We start from the raw sequence: 19822 nt of genomic DNA, 5'->3' as shown, positions 1-19822 counted from the left end.
GAGATGAGTAGGTGGAGGGGGGAAAGGAGACAGCATCCACATGCTGACCTAATCAATATTCACCTGGAAAGGTGCACTCATATACTACTCCTTCGTCCTCATTTATATTTATTCAGTGTATTGACAGATATATAGTAAGTGTTCAATGTTTGTTGGATTATTATTGTAGACATGACTTAAGAGTCTTGCAAACTCTTTCTTACACACCTCTAAAGAGTTTTTCAAACGTGGGAACTAAATAACAAGGAAAGAAAAACCTTGATTACTCCAAAATTGGTTTTAATTCCAAGGAGGAATCATTAACCTCAACAACATTTTTTTTTGTCCTGATGAAATAGCATTGCATCAGATTCAATGAAAATCTATTGAGTGGTTTTACATGTCATTAAGATAAAGCTTTTGCAACACAGAAAATATTTTATAACGCATGCATAAACAAGGACATCTGAGATGATTACACATCTTTTTATTTTATTAATGGAATCACTTTGCAATTCATAGTTGTCTTAATATTTCGGTGCAGTCGAGGGTTCCTGAATTGACACTTGTTTCTCTTCTCTGAAAGGTTTTTCAGAGGTCTGATAGTATGGCTTCTGTTTCTAAAAATCCAAAGTCCAAAAAGCCACAAATCCTCCCTTAGAAAACCCTGGGTGTCATTGAATTGGTTGTCTAAAAGAAGAGAAACCTAATGTGCTCAGCTGCAATTGTCCTATGCCGTCTCCATGCTGTCCTTTTCTGGCTGGTTCTCAGCTGGAATATTTGCAAAGGAGACATTCAGGCTGAGGATTGAGGAGCTGGAGCTGGTTAGGCTCCGGAGCTGTCCATAGCTGAGCCTTTGTCACCGTCCAGGTGGGGCTCCTCCCCTCTTGGCTGCTCCTGCCATCGCTCTATGACCCTCATTGAGAACTTGGGGCCTTTCTACCAAATGAAAAATTTTAAGAATAACAACAGTAATAATGAGGCCACAGCAAGGAAGTATTTTAGCCATGTCATATACATGCATTGCAAAAAACCTTCCATTCCCTAAACTGGAAAGAGGGAACAGACAAGTTGCTTCCGGCTGGGTTGCATGAAGGGAATGGCCACCAGAGTTTCAGCCAACTCTCTGCTGTCACCTTTGATTGAAACCAGCAGAGATGTGTTTTGGCAAATCTATTCATAATTTGTCTTTCCTTACAGGGCTCCCCAACTTGGCAAATTGAGTTTCCCATCAGGGAGTCTGTTGGAGTTAATGTATTGACAATCTGCTGTGATTGACGATGAATGTCTCATTAACATTTCCCCCACTCTTTGACCCCCAGGGCAATGCTAAGAAGACACCTGGTTTAAAGAATTAAAAGGACGACTTCTTCAGACAGGAAGAACTTCTCCAAAGGTAAGGGTTTGCCTTCTGAAAAGGTTTAAATTAGTAAAGAAGGGAATCGTACTGTAAAATATGATTATGTAATATTATTGCCATCATTAATACTTTTCAATCCAAAAAGTATGATGAAAGACGGGGAGCAGGAATTAGAGATGCAAAAACATTAATCATACTGCTTGTCAAAGGGGACGGATCGAATACATAGGAAAGATAAGCCAGCCCTTCGCGTCCTTCCATAGTAATGAGATTTCTGTCTCACTAAGTCATGAATCACAAAGTTCAGAAAATAGGCAGAGTGAAGGCACTGCTAGTAAACAATATGTTTCTGAAGGAGTTGAAGATTTAAAATGATAAGGAATCATTTACGAGAAAAGAGTTTTCTTTTTGATTCAATCGGGTATCAGAACATCTCCCGAGAATATACTTATCTGTACATAATGTTTGTTGTCTCACAATGAAGCCAAATAATATAAAAGTCTGTTTGGAAAGTTTAAATACTACTTTGATATGTGCTTTCTGCTTTGTAAATCAATTGCCCCGAGCCCCCACTGCCTACCCCCTTTCCCGCTTATGTCACTTAGAATTATCAGCTCTAGAACAGACTTTGCCAGGCCTGTGATGCCTTCTGAAAAGCCAGCTATTATAGTATTGAACTTGATGAAGAATATCTTACTTGGAGATCTGGAACATAGTTCAGAGACCTCTGTCTCATAAGCAATTTATGAGAGCGTGATTGTTCAGACATTTAGTCCTCTACTCTCATAGGTTTTATTTAACAAATAAACTCTCATGGGCTTTAATTATGAAAAGAAGATTGTCTGCAAGATTTAGAGGTAGGAAAATCTTGCAAGCATGTTGTCTCTTGCCCTTGAGAAATGCTAACATTAATCCATTCAGATGTTGTTTTCTGCTTAAGAGGAAGTGATTCACGCCTCAGTTGAATTTGCTCCTGTTGTGTTGTATAAAAACTGATCTCATGTAACTAATTCTTCTGGTGCTTCAAAATACCCCCAGAAACCCCCAAGTCAGTAGCCTGAAAACCAAGAACATTGCTTTGTAAATCAAGTCACACACGTTTTGTTCTGCTTTGAGGAGTTCTTGAAAAGTGAAAATTAGTAAACACTAGCAAAATTGCTGTCAAATAGTTGCAACCAATACCAAAGAGCCTTCATTTTGTATAAATGGCTCTTCCACTAGAAACTCCCTTAGTTAATGTAAAATAACTTACTTTTAATGTTTTAATGATATATATATATACCTCTACAAGCCTCCTCCAACTGGTGTCCTTAATTCATAAAACAACACCTGCAAGGTCAAGCTAAGCAAGAGTAAGACCCATCCATTCTGATGGGGACACGGAAGTCTGGATCTACCAAATCACAGTTGTTGGGAATTAGGAATTAGTAGTAATGATGTTAAATAAAGGTGGCCTACGGTAAATCACTAGTATCTCAGTGGTATATCATGGCAAGTCCTTCTGGAGATTATATATCATGTGACACCGAGGAGAGGTAGGAAGACAGCAAGGCCAGGAGCTTATTTGTAAGTGGTGGTTTCTAGTGAAAGGGGGAAGATACATGAAGACCAGGCAAGTGGAGGAGTGTGTGGTGTCCTTGGAAGGTGGCAGGGGTGAAGCTCAGTAAGGACTCCAACACTTTCCAGGGCACTCTCAGGTGGTTGCTATGGAAGTTTGCCTGGCTAGTGGCGCTGTTGCTCTTTCATGCATTGTGTGAGAGTCAGTTGACTTAACATCTCTGGTCTTCTAGAAGCACAGGTGAACAGTTTCAGTCCTCCCCTTCACGGTACATTCTTCTCCTTGATCTTTTTGGTTATTAGTCTTTTGTTAAATGATGAAAGTGAGCTTTTAGTTGACGGGCTCTGAGAGCCACCAAAATACCTCATTTTGTCTTGGTGAATGATTTAATCTGGTCGAAAACGAAGTACCGAGTGTCTTCCCCCATTTCTTTCCCTTGCCTCCAAGAAACAAAGACACCCTGAAACTTCCCCAAATTGTGAAGCACTCTTGTATTCAAAATGTCCCCAGGCTATTCAAGAATTCAACCTCCAACATTAGAAAAAGAAAGTCTGTTTGTAGCTACTTAGAGTTTTCAGTGTCTTTCCCATGTTCACTAGTGTGCTACGGTATCCTCAAGACATAACTGACCATAATTGTGGTGTCTGAATCCCCACTCCCACACCCACTTCCTTCCCTCCAGAAGGTGTTACCCCAACTGATTGATAATCCAGCCATGTATAAAAATCATGTTCCCCTTCATCATTAACACTAATGTGTAAATTCTCTAGAAGGAAAAGAATTCTCCGCATTTCTGCTACTTGGCTTGAAAACCTTGGGGTAACTTGCAGGATGGCTAATGATGGAATTTCTAGAAGCCACCAGACTGGGAGGTCAGGTAGGGAGTAGTGCCCCCCAAATCACTTTATAACTGGTTTCCTGCTCTGGCTGCATTTGTATAAGTTTGGTCCTGATGGTAACCATAAGAAGTCTGTAGAAGAATCATGCCCTGCTATACCTTAGGGTGTGTCCCCATTTGGCAAGCAATATAAAAAAGGAAAACCTGACAAGGTATTGGAGCTATTTGATGACAGTTTTTGGTTGGTGATTCATTTTTTTTTTAATTTTTATTTATTTATGATAGAGAGAGAGAGAGAGAGAGAGAGGCAGAGACACAGGCAGAGGGAGAAGCCGGCTCCATGCACCAGGAGCCCGATGTGGGATTCGATCCTGGGTCTCCAGGATCGCGCCCTGGGCCAAAGGCAGGCGCCAAACCGCTGCGCCACCCAGGGATCCCTGGTTGGTGATTCAAAAGCCATTCTTTCCCTTGGACTCACAGCACTATGTTTTATTTTTTACAAATATTTTATTTATTTATTCAAGAGAGACACACAGAGAGAGGCAGAGACACAGGCAGAGGGAGAAGCAGGCTCCCTGCACGGAGCCCGATGTGGGACTCGATCCCAGGACCCCGGGATCATGACCTGAGCCAAAGGCAGATGCTCAACCACTGAGCCACCCAGGTGCCCCTCACAGCACTACCTTTTAAAAAATTATGTATACATAAGAGGAGAATGTTATTGATATTTTGAGTAGATAATAAGAGAACTGATAACAGGAAAAAGATTTTTATATTATAGTTAAATTCATTTGTCATTTAGTTATAATTTATAATATAGTTAAGTGATTTGTCATGTGACTCAGTATTTAATTACAAAGCACAAGGGGACAACTGTTTTTAATACTGTTTAACAATAAGGGGATCTATCAGAATTTGTCCTACGGGATCATTGTAAAGCTGAGAAGTTTTTTTTTTAATATTTTATTTAAATTCAATTTGCCATCATATAATACCCAGCACTCATCTCATCATGTGCCCTCCTTAGTGCCTGTCAGTCACCCAGTCACCCCCCTTTCCCCGACCCACCTACCCTTCTGCAACTCTTTGTTTCCCGGAGTTAGGAGTCTCTCATGGTTTATCTCCCTCTCTAATTTTTCCCCACTCAGTTTCCCTCCTTCCCCTTAGAGTCCCTTTCACTATTTCTTATATTCCACATATGAGTGAAGCCATATGATGATTGTTTCTCTGACTTACTTATTTCACTAAACATAATTCACTAAACATAATACCCTCCACTGCCATCCACGTGGAAGCAAACGGTAGGTACTCATCCTTTCTGATGGCTGGGTAATATTCCATTGTGTATGTAGACCACATCTTTAAAGCTGAGAAGTTGTATCTCATATTATTGGACACCAGACAAATCTAGGAGACACATCATCCACAAGAGGAATATGCACCTCATGAAATGAGGGGTGAAAAGCACATGAATGACAGTTTTGGAGACTGACAAAAGCCAAGACAGGGATCTCAACCTAAGCAGAGGATATTCACCTCTTCTTTGTTTTCTACCCATTTGTTGGGATTGATTGCATAGTCATCTAGAGAACCAGGCGCTCTCTTCTTGGAATTATTGCCTTCCTCCCTCTTCACCCTGAAGTATGATGTAGGCAAGCTCTAGATTTCAGCTCCTTGCCCACAGCTCTTGAGCTGTTGGCCCACTTGGGAGCACCCTCCGTCATGATGGTGACCTACTTCCATCATGATGGCGCCATGGAATCAGGGCTCTGCCCGGAAGCCGAGGGAGAGAGAACCTTCTGTTCTTCCATCACAGCTTTCCATTAACTCTGTGGAGCCTGAGTCACGCCCTGTGACCTGTGGTCACGTATTAAATCTCACAGTGCGAGTCGGGATGTTTATCTCTGAGTTATTCTGGCCTCTGTGACTGAGAGGCCTTTATTGATTAAGTCTGTCTGCCCCTTGCATCCTGTCCTCATAACTCTTATGAGGCACAACCATTTTTCTCTGGAAACTCACCCTGTCCCCCTCCCACTACTCTGGCTTTTCTGCCTGAGAGCTTCTCTGAAGGCCCCGAAAGATGCCTGAGGAAGGGCACCGGCTTTCTGTGCTGGGAGGCAGCAGGAGGATGGAGATTGAGCAAGGGTGGCAGAGGGCTGAGAAGGGTCACAGCATTTTTCCGTGGCAGTGACAGTGCTGGTAGTCAGTAGAAGGAACCCTGCAGGGGTTGTGCGTTCCTCTCCTATCCTCCCTCTGTGGTCTGATGGGGAGAAGGATCTACTTCAGAACTGGAAGGAGGAAATTGCCTAAGTCAGTCTTGTCACAAGGAAACATGTAGCGACTTAGCCTTTAGATGTCAGAGGGTTGGTGCAGTGACCTTTGCAAAGACTTACTGGATCAGATTTGTTCTCCCCCAAGCTCTTTGTGCTTAGTCTTGCAGGTTTAAAACACTGTTTTAAATGTTTAGAGCTGGAGCTGGTGGTGAGTGGGCCACAGACTGTAGCTTGGAAGCTCACTGAAATGACTAGAACTTTACCACTCTGGAGGGGGGCACTCCCCTGTCACCCTCACTCCCAGCCAGTGCAACCTCTTTTGAGATAACTCCACCCCTAAGAGGAAGCATCTTCAAAAGGATCCTTAGAAAGGGCATCCCTTACTCATTAGGACTTAGCACCTTTACGCTCAGCAATCTCATGACCAAAATTCATGTGCGTTGAAGATTATAGGCCACAGCCTACTGGGTCAGATTACACTGGACAGCCTTAAGTATTTAGGTCTACAGTCCCTGCACAGACAGATGTAGGGATGGGTGCCTAGGTGCTGTGGGTGCTGTGAGCAGACTCCTTCCTTCCAGCATGTGGACATTTCATCCCTGGCTGCTTTTGGAGGGAGTCAAATCCTGACAGGAGGGTTATCTAGGGAACTACCCGGGAGGAAAATGAAGCCCCGTATGGAGCAGGAGGCCAGGCCCAGGCCCCTGCTGGTGACGCAGTATGTTGCTGTCACATCTGAATGCATACACAAATAGATGCTTGGACTTCTTCTCCTTCTTCTTTTTTTTTTTTTTTTTTTGCTTTGTTTTGTTTTGTTTTATTTTGCCTTTCACGACAGCATCTGTTTTGCGAGGCAAAGAAAAAAAAGTCTCTTGGAAGGCTTCACGTTTTCCTATCTGCAGAAGGCATTTCTACAGCTTTTGTCAAACTTAGCTGGTCTGTAAAGCGTCTTTGTTTCTGGTTGACTGTTGCAGAAAGCAAGTCCATAAACTAGCACGAATACAGGAGAGAATGATTTCTATTGAAAGAGTCGAGTAGGATATGGTGCATGGGGCCAGTGGTGAAAAGGGTTTTGTTTCTTGCAGGGCGGTGGAAATCCACATTCATATTGGCGCTTTTGCATTCGTTAGCATGCACGGTTAAACAATGGGCATGCCAGCCGACGTGGCGGTGTTGATTAATGCATTCCCTGAACGTGTTGATTAATGTGTTCCTGCAGTGCCTCCACAGCCCAGACTGCACCTGAGATGAGACTGCACCTGAGATGCGCAGGATGGGCCTCGAGGCTGGCTGCCGCAGCACTCACGGGACCCCACTTGGGCATGGGCCTTCCCTGTGTATGTGTAACACCAGGGCCATTATGCACAAACCCACAGATCCCACAGACTTTTTACAGAAATCCGGACAGGATTTCTTGCAAAAGCGTCTGCACCATGATCTAGCCAGAGACTCTAGATTATGTAAACTATGAAGTGCATACAAGGAGCGCTCTTTCTAGCTGAACAGATGTTTGGTGCCCTCCATCCCATGGGTGATTCCACACCGATTTTCATTTTTGTCGTTCTCAAAGGTTTTGTAAAGAAAAAGAGCAGAAAATACTTCCAGCGTGCAGTTTTTCACTTGGATAGCCTGGGAAGGGATATGCCAGTGGACTGTCCATTAGACACTTGGCGAACGTGGCATCTCGGTTGGAAACCCAGTCTTCCCAGAGACAGGGATTCCCATCGGCCCAGCAAAGGTGATTCCCTTCCCAGGTGGCTTCTTTCAAGGTTGTGACTTCTTTTGCTGTATTATGGATTCCCATCCAACCACTTTTTTTTTTTTCCTGTAGAAATTGTTTCTGGAAAGGCTCATCTTGATGTGGTTCTCCCTGGCTAATTGTTTGAAAAAGATGAGCTTGCGTAATTTTGTATTTGTTTACTATCTTACTGGTTATTTGAGACGTAAGAATTCTACTGCTACAGTTCTCAGCAAGATGACAACAATGATGAGAAACAATGATGAGAAAGCCATGTTCTCAAACGACGAGAGATTGTCTGAATGTAGAAGAAATGGTTCAGCGGTGTTGCCCACTGTGCTTGGAGGCCTCCAGCTGTGAGGCATTTTCATAGAGGAAACCATCAGTGTTTCTAAGAAAAACTATTTTCGGCTTCGGAAAAAGCAAAGTGAACAAGTTCATCCCGAGCAAGTGGGAAATTTTATGTATTAGAGAATTACTGTAGGAAATTATTATGCACAGAGGTGGTGAAGTCACTAGTACTTATCCCATTTAATTATTGGCATGAATTTAATGGCAAAGGATGGTATTCTGATATATTCAGGGCTTGAGTGAAGAGTCTTTATTCCATTTAGATTTAGCCTAAGTGACAAGACTACAGGAAAGGTCTACTTTGGCAATTCATGGAATACATAACTTCTATTACTTGCTTAACGCCATCTAACCCCAAATTACTGTTTTAAAAATACTTAGTTATATGTCTGTCTCACGGGAATTATTTGTTGAAAATAAACAAGTAAAACATGGAACCACTTCCTTGGCATTGGTATACATAAAGTTCTCTTCTGGAACTCGGGGTACGCAGGATATGTGTTTAAATCCTTACCAGTGATGTGGAAGATGTATTTGGGAAAACCAATCTACTTGATTTTTCAGACAACCTGTAATTATATAATATGTTTAAATGAGAAATGCACCAAAATAACCGACAGGGACTTCACATTTGTGATTAGACATGCATTTTCATAGTGAGCTTGAAATCCACAAGAACTGAAGGGGTAAACAAAGAGACGCAGTGAACATGATTAATCCGTTTTTCTGCAAAGCTTTTGATACTGTACTGAATAAAAGCTTTGCTGACAGAAGCTGTTAGCCTGGTGAAGGAGAGGCCATAGGAATAGGTTATGAAAGGAGAGAATGGAAAGCAGACAACAATCCACATGGAAAAGGAGGGCAGGGGAAATGGTTTCTGCAAGTTTGTATTTATTTTGTTGTCAGCAAGCACAGAGAGCCTGTAGTTAATGTAGTTTAAATGACTTTGTTCCTGGGGGGAAAATACCTACAAAAGAATTTGACGAATGTAACTAGACAAAACTACTGTATTTAAATTATTCAAATGACCTGGAAAATACATCTAAGTTCCAAGTGTCCTGTAAAATATTTCTCTGTTATGTAACAGTTCCCTGTTTTAGAGAATCCAACCACAGATAAGCTTTAATATCAAAAAAAAAAGGTCTTCAAATTGATTTGTTGTACAAAACAATAAATCATTTGACTGGTATATATATTTGAAGGGTCTTAAAAACTTTCTTGCCGTAGAGGGGTAGGAATAAAAGAAATACATTTTAGACAGCCTCTTGCACCATCTTGGGCCCTTAGTTCATGCTCTGTAAATATTTGCTGAATGAAAATGAATATTTGTCATGCACCAAACCCAGAAATCATCCCTAGGGAAAACTTTCTCCTTAATTTTCTCTCTGCATCTTCAAAGCTGTTGCTGATGGTTATTGGTTACACAGAGCAGCTTTATGTTAACTTGATAGGCATTTTCATTTTCCTGAAAACACAGCTTTGAACACCAGGATTTTTCTTCTGTAGAACAGTCCACAAGTTCAGTGAGAAAGTAGATGTCAAACATCTACATTATAGTGGACTTGCTGATTCTGTCCAAATTAGTTTTATTACTGAAATGTAGCCATCTTGATCTAGTAAGTGCTCTGGTGGACATGGGAGGGCATGGAAAGATCTTTGTTATGAAGAGTGAACAATTGAAGGCCTTTCTTTTATAAAACACATTCCCCTCAGCTGAGAGTCAAACATAGTTCTTCGCACTTAGAATGTTCAATAACCACTGAATGACCTATGGGGCCATGGCCAATACCTGAACCCGGAATCTCACCACTTTATTGATAATAAATCAGACTTTATTCTGGAGTTATTTGGATTTCATTAGTACAAATACTACTACTGATAGTACTGACTGTCTTCATTAACAAACATTATTGATTGCTTTTTATATATAGGGAACCATGAGAGGCTCTGCTAAAGCAGCTTGCATTATAAAATATGGCTTTTGCCCTTCAGTAAACTCATACTCTTTAGTTACATACAAATCAATCAACTGTTCACAAGCACATGTATGTAGTAGATATGAAAATAAAGGGAAAGCACAGAGTAGCATTATTGACTTAAATGTGCTCTGGGTGTTCAGAGGAACAGTGACCACTAGATAGAGATTGACAAAGATTAATGGCTGGTTTGAACTTGAACTAATGATTGAAGGGGAAATGGTTTTGAAACTAGTTCAGGAAGATTTTAAATAAAAAAGTGCAGAAATTCCAGAGATGGAGGGAAAGGCACGTGGGTGGCCCATTTCATTGAGCATCGGACTCTTGGTTTCGGCTCAGGTCATGATTCAGGGTTGGCTCAGGTTGTGACCTCAGGGTCCTGAGACTGAGCCCCATGTCAGGCTCCACGCTCAGTGGAGTCTCAAGCTCCCAATGAGTGTGGAGTCTGCTTGAGATTCTCTCTCTTTCTCCCTGCCCGCCCCCGCTTAAATAAATAAATAAATAAATCTAAAAAAGAAAAAGAAATTCCAGAGGGGAACAGCCAAGTCTTGAACAGGGGAGGAAGAGAAGTGCTATGTATTTGCATGGCAAAAGGGAAAAAACATGAAGAAATTTAGAGCAGGAAGTAGACCTAAGTAAGAAGTGGTTGAAAGTGACCTTTGGAGAGGTGTTTGTTCTTTCTTTAATGGATGAATAAACATTTGTTCATTCATTTATGAGCTACTCTGTTTCAGACATTATCAAAGGGTAGCAAGCAAGCTATACATAAAATGTGTAGAGCACAATAATAGCGGTATGGTGCCATCAGCCCCCTCCCCCCCCGCCAAACTAAAAGTATTGACAACGTATGTATTTATGTTTGCGTATATAATAGTGATACAGAAGCAAATGTGACAGCTCTGCATGGGGGCAGCAGGAAAATCCTGGAGAAGTATCACTGAGGATGAATAGGCATCTTGCAGGCAGACATGGAGAAGGACGTCCCAGCTGTGGGCAGAGTCACAGTGGATGCCACTGGAAGCCTTAGGATTGATGCACTGTGAGTGCCCTGGTGTGATTGAAGGTGAAGAAGTTAGAGGTGCTGTGAAGGCACGTTGGAGAGTATCATCTGGGCCAAGAGTTTGGTTTAGGGTGCCGGATTCCACGTAAGGATTTTGAGTAAAGGAGTCACGTGATCAGATCTAGTCTGATCATTAGAACAAATAACCCTGATAGTTTAGCACACATGGGTGAAAATTGGAAGCCGGACACCTGCAGGAGGCGAGAACTCCTGAGCTGGAGAGCCTGACACAAAGAGGACAGTTTACAGCATATTGAATGGCCCCAAATGCCAGTTTGGAATGAGAAATGAGGAAAAGCAAGGCCTGACCTCTGGCTTGAGACAAGGGTGGTTGGTGGTGCTACTGAGCAGAATAGAAAAGGCAGAAGGGCTGCTTTTGAGAAGAAGATGGACTTTTGTTGTGAATATGCCCAGTCTGAAATACACCTGATTATGACCATGCTGTACAGAGTTTGAATTATGTTCAGGAACGAACCTATTATGACCTTGAGTGAGAAGGGATGTCTGCCCAACCGGTGTTTTGAGAAAGTTCATTTGGCATCAGTATTTTAGGGAAGTTTCATGAAAGCCCATTAAAGATGAAAAAAACAGGTAGGATACTAGTGCCATGGTGAGTGCATAGGGATCGAGAACCCAAAATTGGGAGAGAGGCCTTGAGAATGGCAAGCAGACATCCAAAGAGTCAACCACGCTGTAGCTGGGGAACAGCTAGAGAACTTGCCTTTCTGTTGTCTGGTTTAAGTCCAGCAGATCTTTTGTCACCTTCTTCTCTGAACGCGATCTCAGTGGAGACGCTCTGCCTTAGTTGAGTTTCATCTCTGGAGCTCAGAGAACTGGGTTGGCGACAGTGACAGCCGGCCATCCCAGGCTGTCCTCAGAAGGTGGGGGTGGTTTCCCACGGACCACATGCGAGAAGAATTAATGTCATCAATCATGTCCAGGAGAAGAACTGGCTCCAGAAACCAAAAGGTCAAAAACTCTTATTAACCAAAAGACCTAGAATGTACACAATTCAGACCAAAATGACTTTCTCAGAGAGCAAGCTGAACAAAGAAAATTTTGCCAAGGGCAAAACTGAAGGAAAACAGTACATAGCATTCCCAAGGGTCACTGGAAACATTTTTTTGAAGCAATAATATGGGACAGTGTGTCATTATTACTAAGCAGACGCATTTGAGTCCAGCGTAAGGAGGAAAGAGCTCCATTGTTTCTGTCCTTGTTATGTTCGTGGCGGTGGATTTGTTTGTCCCATGGTCACTGTTTGGAAAGGGAGATCACTTAGCCACATGCCAGATGACTGAGGTGGTATTTCCACAAACCATTTCCATTTTAATCATTCTTTCATATTTGTAGATGAAAAACGGCTTCACCCTAGGGCATGTGCTAAGATGAATCACAAGGCTCAGAAATTTTGTCCTGAAGTGATGAGTTGGCTGCAGAGGGAATTCATGTGTACTTATGGACAAATTCTGGCATCATTAAAGCCTCAAATCATAATTTTAAATGCCCAAATCATAATTGATATTCATAAATTTTTTATCTTGGGCTCCTGGGTAATCAAAACTCACACCACTGGCCATTCGTCTTCTCTTCAATCAATCACATGGAGAAGAACTGTAGTTTTTAAAAAATAGATTACCTAATTTTCCTTTTTATTTCTCAGGTACCTAGGATAAGCAGAGAAAGCCCCCAAGGGTGACGTGGCACTCCTTTCATTTAATCCAGAATCGTGGCATGAGAGAGTAAGCAGTTCTGTGGTTCATGCGGGGGTGGGGAGGCGGGGTGGGGGGCAGCGTGCTTCCTGCTGTAGCTCTACCTGTCAAGTCTTGTTGCCGGTGACCCTCAGGTGCCTGGTACCAATTCCTCATTAGTTCCTCTTCTGGAAGTCAGATTGGTGATCCACGTGGGCCTTGGAACCTATTATCTGGAAAACTGATACTTTTCAATGCTTCTGTAAATTTTATGGAAAAACCCTTCCAATTTGTTTCCCACATTTCACTTGCATTATTTTCAATCTGCCTGGGTCTGGAACACACTCTGGCATCTGTAATGAAATTACATTTATCATCCGTCAGTAATCGGCTTCCTGATAAAAGGAATGGGAAATGTTTGTTAGGATATACAATAGCACTGCTTTTAAATCGTTCGCATTATATAGAATTCTTTGCAAGTGATGTTAGAGAGTTCATTATAGTTTAAATTCATTTTTTAAATCGAAATTATGCTTTCTCTTCTCGGCATGATATAGCTGTGCCCGTATACTTCTCCATTGTAATTAATGTTTTACCTCTATAGAATATAGACAATCTTCTACAGTTTCCTTTTTTTGTTGTTGTAAAGAATTCTTTTTAATGAGAATAAGTGAGTCACTGAAATCTAGTTCCATAGAAATATATATTCAATAGAAGTGAAATTTATTCCCTTGGTAAAATGTGAAGTAAAATTGAATTTTTTTTTTTTTAATAAAAAAGGGTTTCTGTTACTGAGTTGACAGTATTATATTTTGGCCAAAAGTATTTGGATGTAAAGATATTCTTTTTCACGATTGAGTTTCTGTTGATTGTGCCCAAATATCAGCGCCATAGTTTCAATTTTACAATAAATGAAAAAAGAAAATGAAAAAAACTCTTAAGTTGTAAAGCCATATCTGGTGCAAATTTTATTCCCGCTTGGCCTATGTGCCTCAACCAGGGTAGACCTTTGCTATTCTTCTCTGAAACTACTTATTTGACCTGTTCTTGTTTCAGTGTTGCCCCAAGGTGAGCGCAACATGAAGCAAGTTATTTTCATGAAAGGTCTTAGCTTACCCAGGGACGCATTTGTCTGATGCTTCTCCGTTACATATGATGCGATGGCCTTTTATAGAAAATGGATATTTATTATAAAAATAGCATCTGGGATCCTCTAAGGCCATAGTCCATAAAGACAAATTAGTTTAATTTCACATATTTTAATGTCTTCCCAATAGTGATGGCCCCTCTTCAATATTTAATAGAGTAAAATTAACATGATGTTATAACAACAGTTGAGAATAATCAAAATATGTCCAAAGCAATATATATATTTTTTAATATATCAGGTTTGGCGGTTTTTTTCGAGCCTGTGCCTGTATAAAATGTCAACAGAATTTTATGGAAGTATTAAATTTGTATGCAGACAGTAATCTATGCATAGTGGAACTGCTATTCCCAGTAAGATTTATTCTGAAAACAGGCACCATTTATGTGGCTTATGAAGTGCCAGACATGTTCTAAGCCCTTGACGTGTTTTATCCCGTGTCATCCTCTTGGCAACTGTCCTCATCTTATAGATGAAGCAACTGAGGTCCCCGTTGCCCACGCACACACGGCTGGTGAATGGTAGAGCAGGGATTCAAACCCAGTTAGTCTAATAATCCCAGAGCCGTGTGCTTCACCACCACACCTCTGCCTGAGCGGGAGACGTGCTCACCACAATACTTAACCAGCTCATAAGGGAAGCCCTTGGCCTTGGGAGCTCTGGTCAATGTGCTGTGGGTACGTGACAAATAAGGTCTCCTATGGAAGTCAAAGCTGTTACCCTGCTGCCCATTGTCATCAAATAATAAATCTAAAGGCTGTCAAGGCTGTTAATACTGCACCTGTGTTTCTAAATATCCATTCCATGTTCAGGCTCCTTGTGTAGAATAAATGACTGTGACAGAAAGAGAAGACGAATCCTCTAGGCCCAATGATGCGGTGTGGTTGGAAATGCCTCCCTGCAGCAAGATGGTTTAATTGTAGTGCTGGGCACCCTTCTTCCTAGTGTGACTCATCACATCTGGAAAGAAAACCTAAGGTTTTGGAATTTTGGCATCAGTGCAGTTTGCTCACAGGTAGGGCGAGTATGACATTTGTCCACATTAATAGAACTTGCTTTGTACGTTGCCATCCCCCGACCTCCAGCCGTCCTCTCCTTTCCTAGAGCTCTTCCGCAGGAAGCTCTGTGTGTGCTCTTCACACAGGATTTCAAGCAGCTCACTGTCCACTGCTTTGCAAGAGAAATTACCTGATCCCTGCTCTAGATGTGACTTCCTACTCTTTTCCTGGCCCTTTCCCATCCTGACCCAGAGTTTGTGTTTTGATAGAAGAATCTAGGAAAGAAATGGCCCTGAAGACCTAAATCCTCTCCTTCGATCTAAGTGGTATAATGCCACACTGAGCTTTTATCTATGTGGGACAGGGGGAGCCCTGACCCACAAATCTCTTAAATCACCACACAGTAAAACCGTCTACTCATAAATCTCCCATCTACTTAGATGATAATAATTTCAGTGATGCCTTTTAGACAATGATCATGATAAATATGTAGTTTTTTCTTGAAATACAATCACCAGTAGTACTAAAGTATGGCTTTGCAACATGCGTTCTATTTAAATTTGTGTTTCATTTTATTGACTGTCTCTTTATTTCCATGTGTTTCATTCTGGATATTACTTACCTTTCTCTGTATCCTAATGAAGTTTGTGTAAAGCTGAAGCCCTTACCCTGGCCTCACTCTTACTCCTCTCCCCCTGATTCTGCTCTTGGTACATTGACTCTTCAATGGCCCTTGAACAAGCTTGGCACACTCCTGCCGCAGGACCTTTGCACTGTGGTTCCCTCTGTCTGGAACAGTCTTCCTGCATATGTCCCCATAGCTTGCTGCCTCTTCTTCAGGTCTTTGCTCAAATACCACTTTCTGGTGAGCTGATTTCTTGTGGTGAGCAAGTGTACCTATGCGTGTGCTCACATGCACACACAGACATACAAACTTTGAAACCCCCATCTCCCTCTCTAGTTTTATTTTTTTTCTTTGTAGGACTTACCACCTAGCAAACTATTTAATTTACGGTTTTTGTTACTACGTATCTCCCTCCACTGGACCATGAAGTCCATGAGGGCAGGAACTTTTGCCTGCTGTGTCCGTTAATGCATCCCAGTACCAGGAATACTGCTTGGCTTGTGGTGGATGCGTAATTTGCTCAATGAATGAATGAATGAATGAATGAAGACTTACGGAAATTCAAAGTGTCGGCCCTTTGTCAGATAATGTCCCTAGCTGAACAAACCCTGCCTCACTTTTGTGTAACAGCGACTTCTCAGAAATGTCATACTGTAGACCTCAGCTTACTCACAGATTCTTCTAGCTGGAGGAAAGGGTAGTGTGGCTTTCCATTGTTGACTGCGGAGGTGGAGTTGGAAAACAATCAAAAGAAATGCTCCTCTCATTTTTGGAGCAAATGAACAAATCTAGCATTTGTTTTGGGGAGAACAAATGCTCTCCGCAAAGAAGAGAAACTGTTCCCAAAATCTTTGAAGTATGTCACTGATCCTTTAACCAGTAGCTAGAGAAGCAAGTATCCTAGTGACAAACACGGGCTTTGTTGGGATGAAAGCTAATCATAAGTTTACAAAAACTGATTGGGCATTTGGCTTGTGACTAATTCTTGGCAGTGACACAGAGGAGGCTCTTCACGGGCCCAGACACACATATTTTGAGTAAAGACCGTTGTCCTCAAAGACATTCAATTTTTTTTTGCCTAGTGCTCTCTTTTAGATTAAAATAATGCATTGCTCAAGATATAAATAACATTAAGGGTTCTGCCAAAGACATAGTAGTTTCTATAGTGGTAGAGGGAATAGATTACTTGGGGGGAGGGAGTATCATTTTTTGCTTTTTAAGAGTTTTTTTTTTCTATAATTCACTGAATTTGCTAGTTGTAAAAGCACAGGACACCATATGAATTGGAACAGTATTTCTAACAGTCTCCCAAAGCTGGGTCTGTGTTTTGTGGTGTGAACAGTGAAGCCAGCACGTGTCCTTTCAATACAGTAAAAATCTTTGTCAGCCCCCAAGGCCTGCCCTGGTGCTGCATCCGTGTAGTGATTGCAGGATGCTAGGAGGCCCCCTGTAACTTCCCTGTCTCTTAAAAACACCCCACAGCCTACTAGCTAGTACCTAAACTTCTCCTGCCAGAGCATGTTTCCCTGATTCCGATCTGTATCTATTGTGTGGCTACTGCTTCAAGCACACATCAGACATGGGGGCAGGGGGAGCAATTGGAGTTGCCTATATAATCTCCCATGTGCACGCATCTGTAAGCTTTGATCCCTCTGGAAATGAGGCCTCTGAGGTCTCATCTGTTCGTAATGCCTTAGAGGCTCCCTATTTCGTCTCCTTCCTGGGAGAGCTGCCGGGATCCCCAGGACCTGAGGGGAGAGAGAGAAGCCAGCACCTTGTAAGAAAAATGCACGTCTGGAAAGTGCAATAGAGGAATATATCCCATTTCATAATTTTGTGGAAATCCAGTCTTGTCCACTAGTTGTTAGGGATAGAAGGATGCCAGGTGCTTGAAAACTTCTGGTTCTCTAATTGCCTGGGTTTTGGTCCTTCTGGAGACTTGGAAATGTGTGTGAAAGTGCATCAGTCAGAAGTGCAGATTCCCGTCAGTACCTGTGAAACCAAAGGGTCAGCCTTTGCTTCTGGTGGACCTCCTCTGGGAGGTGTGCGAGCTCCGGGCACTCCCTCACCAGGGGTGGGGGAGCCCTTCTCAAAGAAAGTCACCTTATAAACCAGAGAGGAGCTAGGGTGATCCAGAGCCCCTTTTCTTTTTCTCCCCCCCCCCCTTTTTAAAAAAGATTTTATTTATTTATTCATGAGAGACACAGAGAGAGAGAGGCAGAGATATAGGCAGAGGGAGAAGCAGGCTCCATGCAGGGAGCCGGATGCGGGACTCGATCCCAGGACCCTGGGATCACAATCTGAGCCAAAGGCAGATGCTCAACCACTGAGCCTCCCAGGTGCCCCTGGAGCCCCTTTTCTTAATCTCCTCAGCACCCTGAGGAGGCTCCCCCCGTGATGCTATCCCCAGATCCAGGACACCGACCACAGTGGGGCACACTGACCAGAGGTGCCGTGGTGGTTGCCACAGATGCTGTTCTCCGTCTATGGAAACAAGGGCGTTTTAGCTTGTTTTCAAGTGCACGGACTCGAGAGTCAGACAACCTAAGCAGTCAGCATGAGGCCTGGTTTTGCCAGTAGCAAGAACGAGTAAGCTCATCATTGTAGGCCTCACTTTCCTCGTCTGTACAATGGGAAGACATCGATGGCTTGGGAGAGGTGGAAGAGGCCTAACATAGGCAAGGGACCCAGGAGAGAGCAAGCCCTCAGTAAGGAGGAGTTGTGTTAAACATAAATAACACTCAATCCCACGTGATGGAGAATTCTCCGATTTTAGAGGAGAATAAAGGAAAGCCAGGAGATCTAATGAGGGCTGAGAAATTCGGACGGCCTCACAGTCATCTAATCACTTTTTCTCCTACTCTTAACCCTGTTGCAATGAATAGTTCTGTCCCAAATTATAGATGTGTCGTAATCGTGGCCCTTTTTGCCACGGACAAAAAGTTTCTTATGCATGGTGATGCAAATGTGGGCGAAGGGATGCTAATGGTATAATGAGCCAGAAGTTAATGAACAGGAAACCGAACAAGAATAGGGCAGACAACTTGGCACCAGCGCTGGCTGCGGGGCAGGAAGTATAAACCCGGCGTGTCCAGAAAAGGGGAAGTGATTCGGAAGACGGGGGGCGGACTGGCCGAGGGGCTGCTTCTGGACTGTTGAGCACAGCCGTGCCTGCCGGGGGAGAGCACACGTGCAGGCCCCACGCTGTGCACCGAGCAAGCAGAGTTTGTGATGAAGTCCTCGGCCATCGCACATGGAGCCACCGTCTACCCCATGGGCCCTTGAATCTATGTCCCCCTGTTTACTCGTGGTTCACATATGTGAGTCCTGTTACCTGGAGAGATTGCAGATGTTGTCAGGGGAGGGACAGTGTCCTCTGCTTTCTATCCTGCTCCCAGAAGGTTGGCCCAGAGCAGGTGTATGCATAGAAGACAAGGGACGGAGACAAATGGAATCCACTCTAGGTATTTTAAGCAAGGGAATGGTTTGGAAAGGCTGGAGCTGCAAAAATGAGAGGGAGGGATGTTGGAAGTGCAAAAGGAACGGAGGGGTGATGGCTAGACTAGAAGCAGCCGACATTCCTGGGCTGGAGCCCATGAACTCGCTCCTGGTTTTTGTGCATGGGTTGCATGCATGTGCATCTGATTTTGCATCTACTCAAGAAGTGCTCTCCCCACTAGGGTCCTAACGGATAAGGAGGTGCCATTGCTTTGTGAGCTGCTGGAGTCCAGGATCACGCCTGCCCCACTTCCACCACAGAAACTGCCACCCGCCGCCTCATCCTGAGTCCAAGCCAGGGCTCTCCTGTCTGCATCACGCTTTCGTGTGTGTTGCTCCCCTGTACCTCCAGTTAGCAGAGCCAATAGGGAAGAGGATTGGGAAAGGCGTATGGAAACTTAGTCTGCAGACTCCAGGCCTCAGTAGTACAAAGCAGAGCGTAGGGCTGAAAGACAACAGGTAGCTACCTGGCCCACGTGCTATCCGGGGAAAAGCACCCGATCTGAAATCATGAGGCCAGAACCATGCCTTGCCTAACGCTCGGTAGTCATGTGATCTTGTACACATCACTTGACCTCCTGAGCCTCAGCTGTCTTCCTTGTGAGATGAGACTAACAGTGGTATGACGTGGCAGAGGTGTCAGGAGGGCTGAATGAGACAATGCATGTGAAAACCATGTAGAAACGAGGAGCTGTGTAAATATTAATTACTTTGCATGAACTCATTGGCA

General features: G+C 43.1%; 1 protein-coding gene across 50 annotated transcripts in view; it reads left to right on the top strand.

The window, feature by feature from the left end:
• NRCAM (neuronal cell adhesion molecule) overlaps positions 1-19822 on the top strand; it is a 274938-nt gene that overhangs the window by 132955 nt on the left and 122161 nt on the right. For 30 of the 50 annotated variants that reach the window (XM_072760017.1, XM_072759997.1, XM_072760002.1 and 27 more), the window contains exon 3: positions 1302-1375. The gene's annotated coding sequence lies outside the window, so the exon portion shown is untranslated. Of the gene's footprint in view, positions 1-1301; positions 1376-12796; positions 12876-19822 lie in introns of all 50 variants that reach the window. The other 20 variants (XM_072760019.1, XM_072760012.1, XM_072760015.1 and 17 more) reach the window with 1 other exon arrangement.

This window comes from Vulpes vulpes, chromosome 5 (genome assembly GCF_048418805.1).
Source record: "Vulpes vulpes isolate BD-2025 chromosome 5, VulVul3, whole genome shotgun sequence".
Taxonomy (NCBI): Eukaryota; Metazoa; Chordata; class Mammalia; order Carnivora; family Canidae; genus Vulpes; species Vulpes vulpes.
This window is presented reverse-complemented; position numbering and strand designations above follow the sequence as displayed.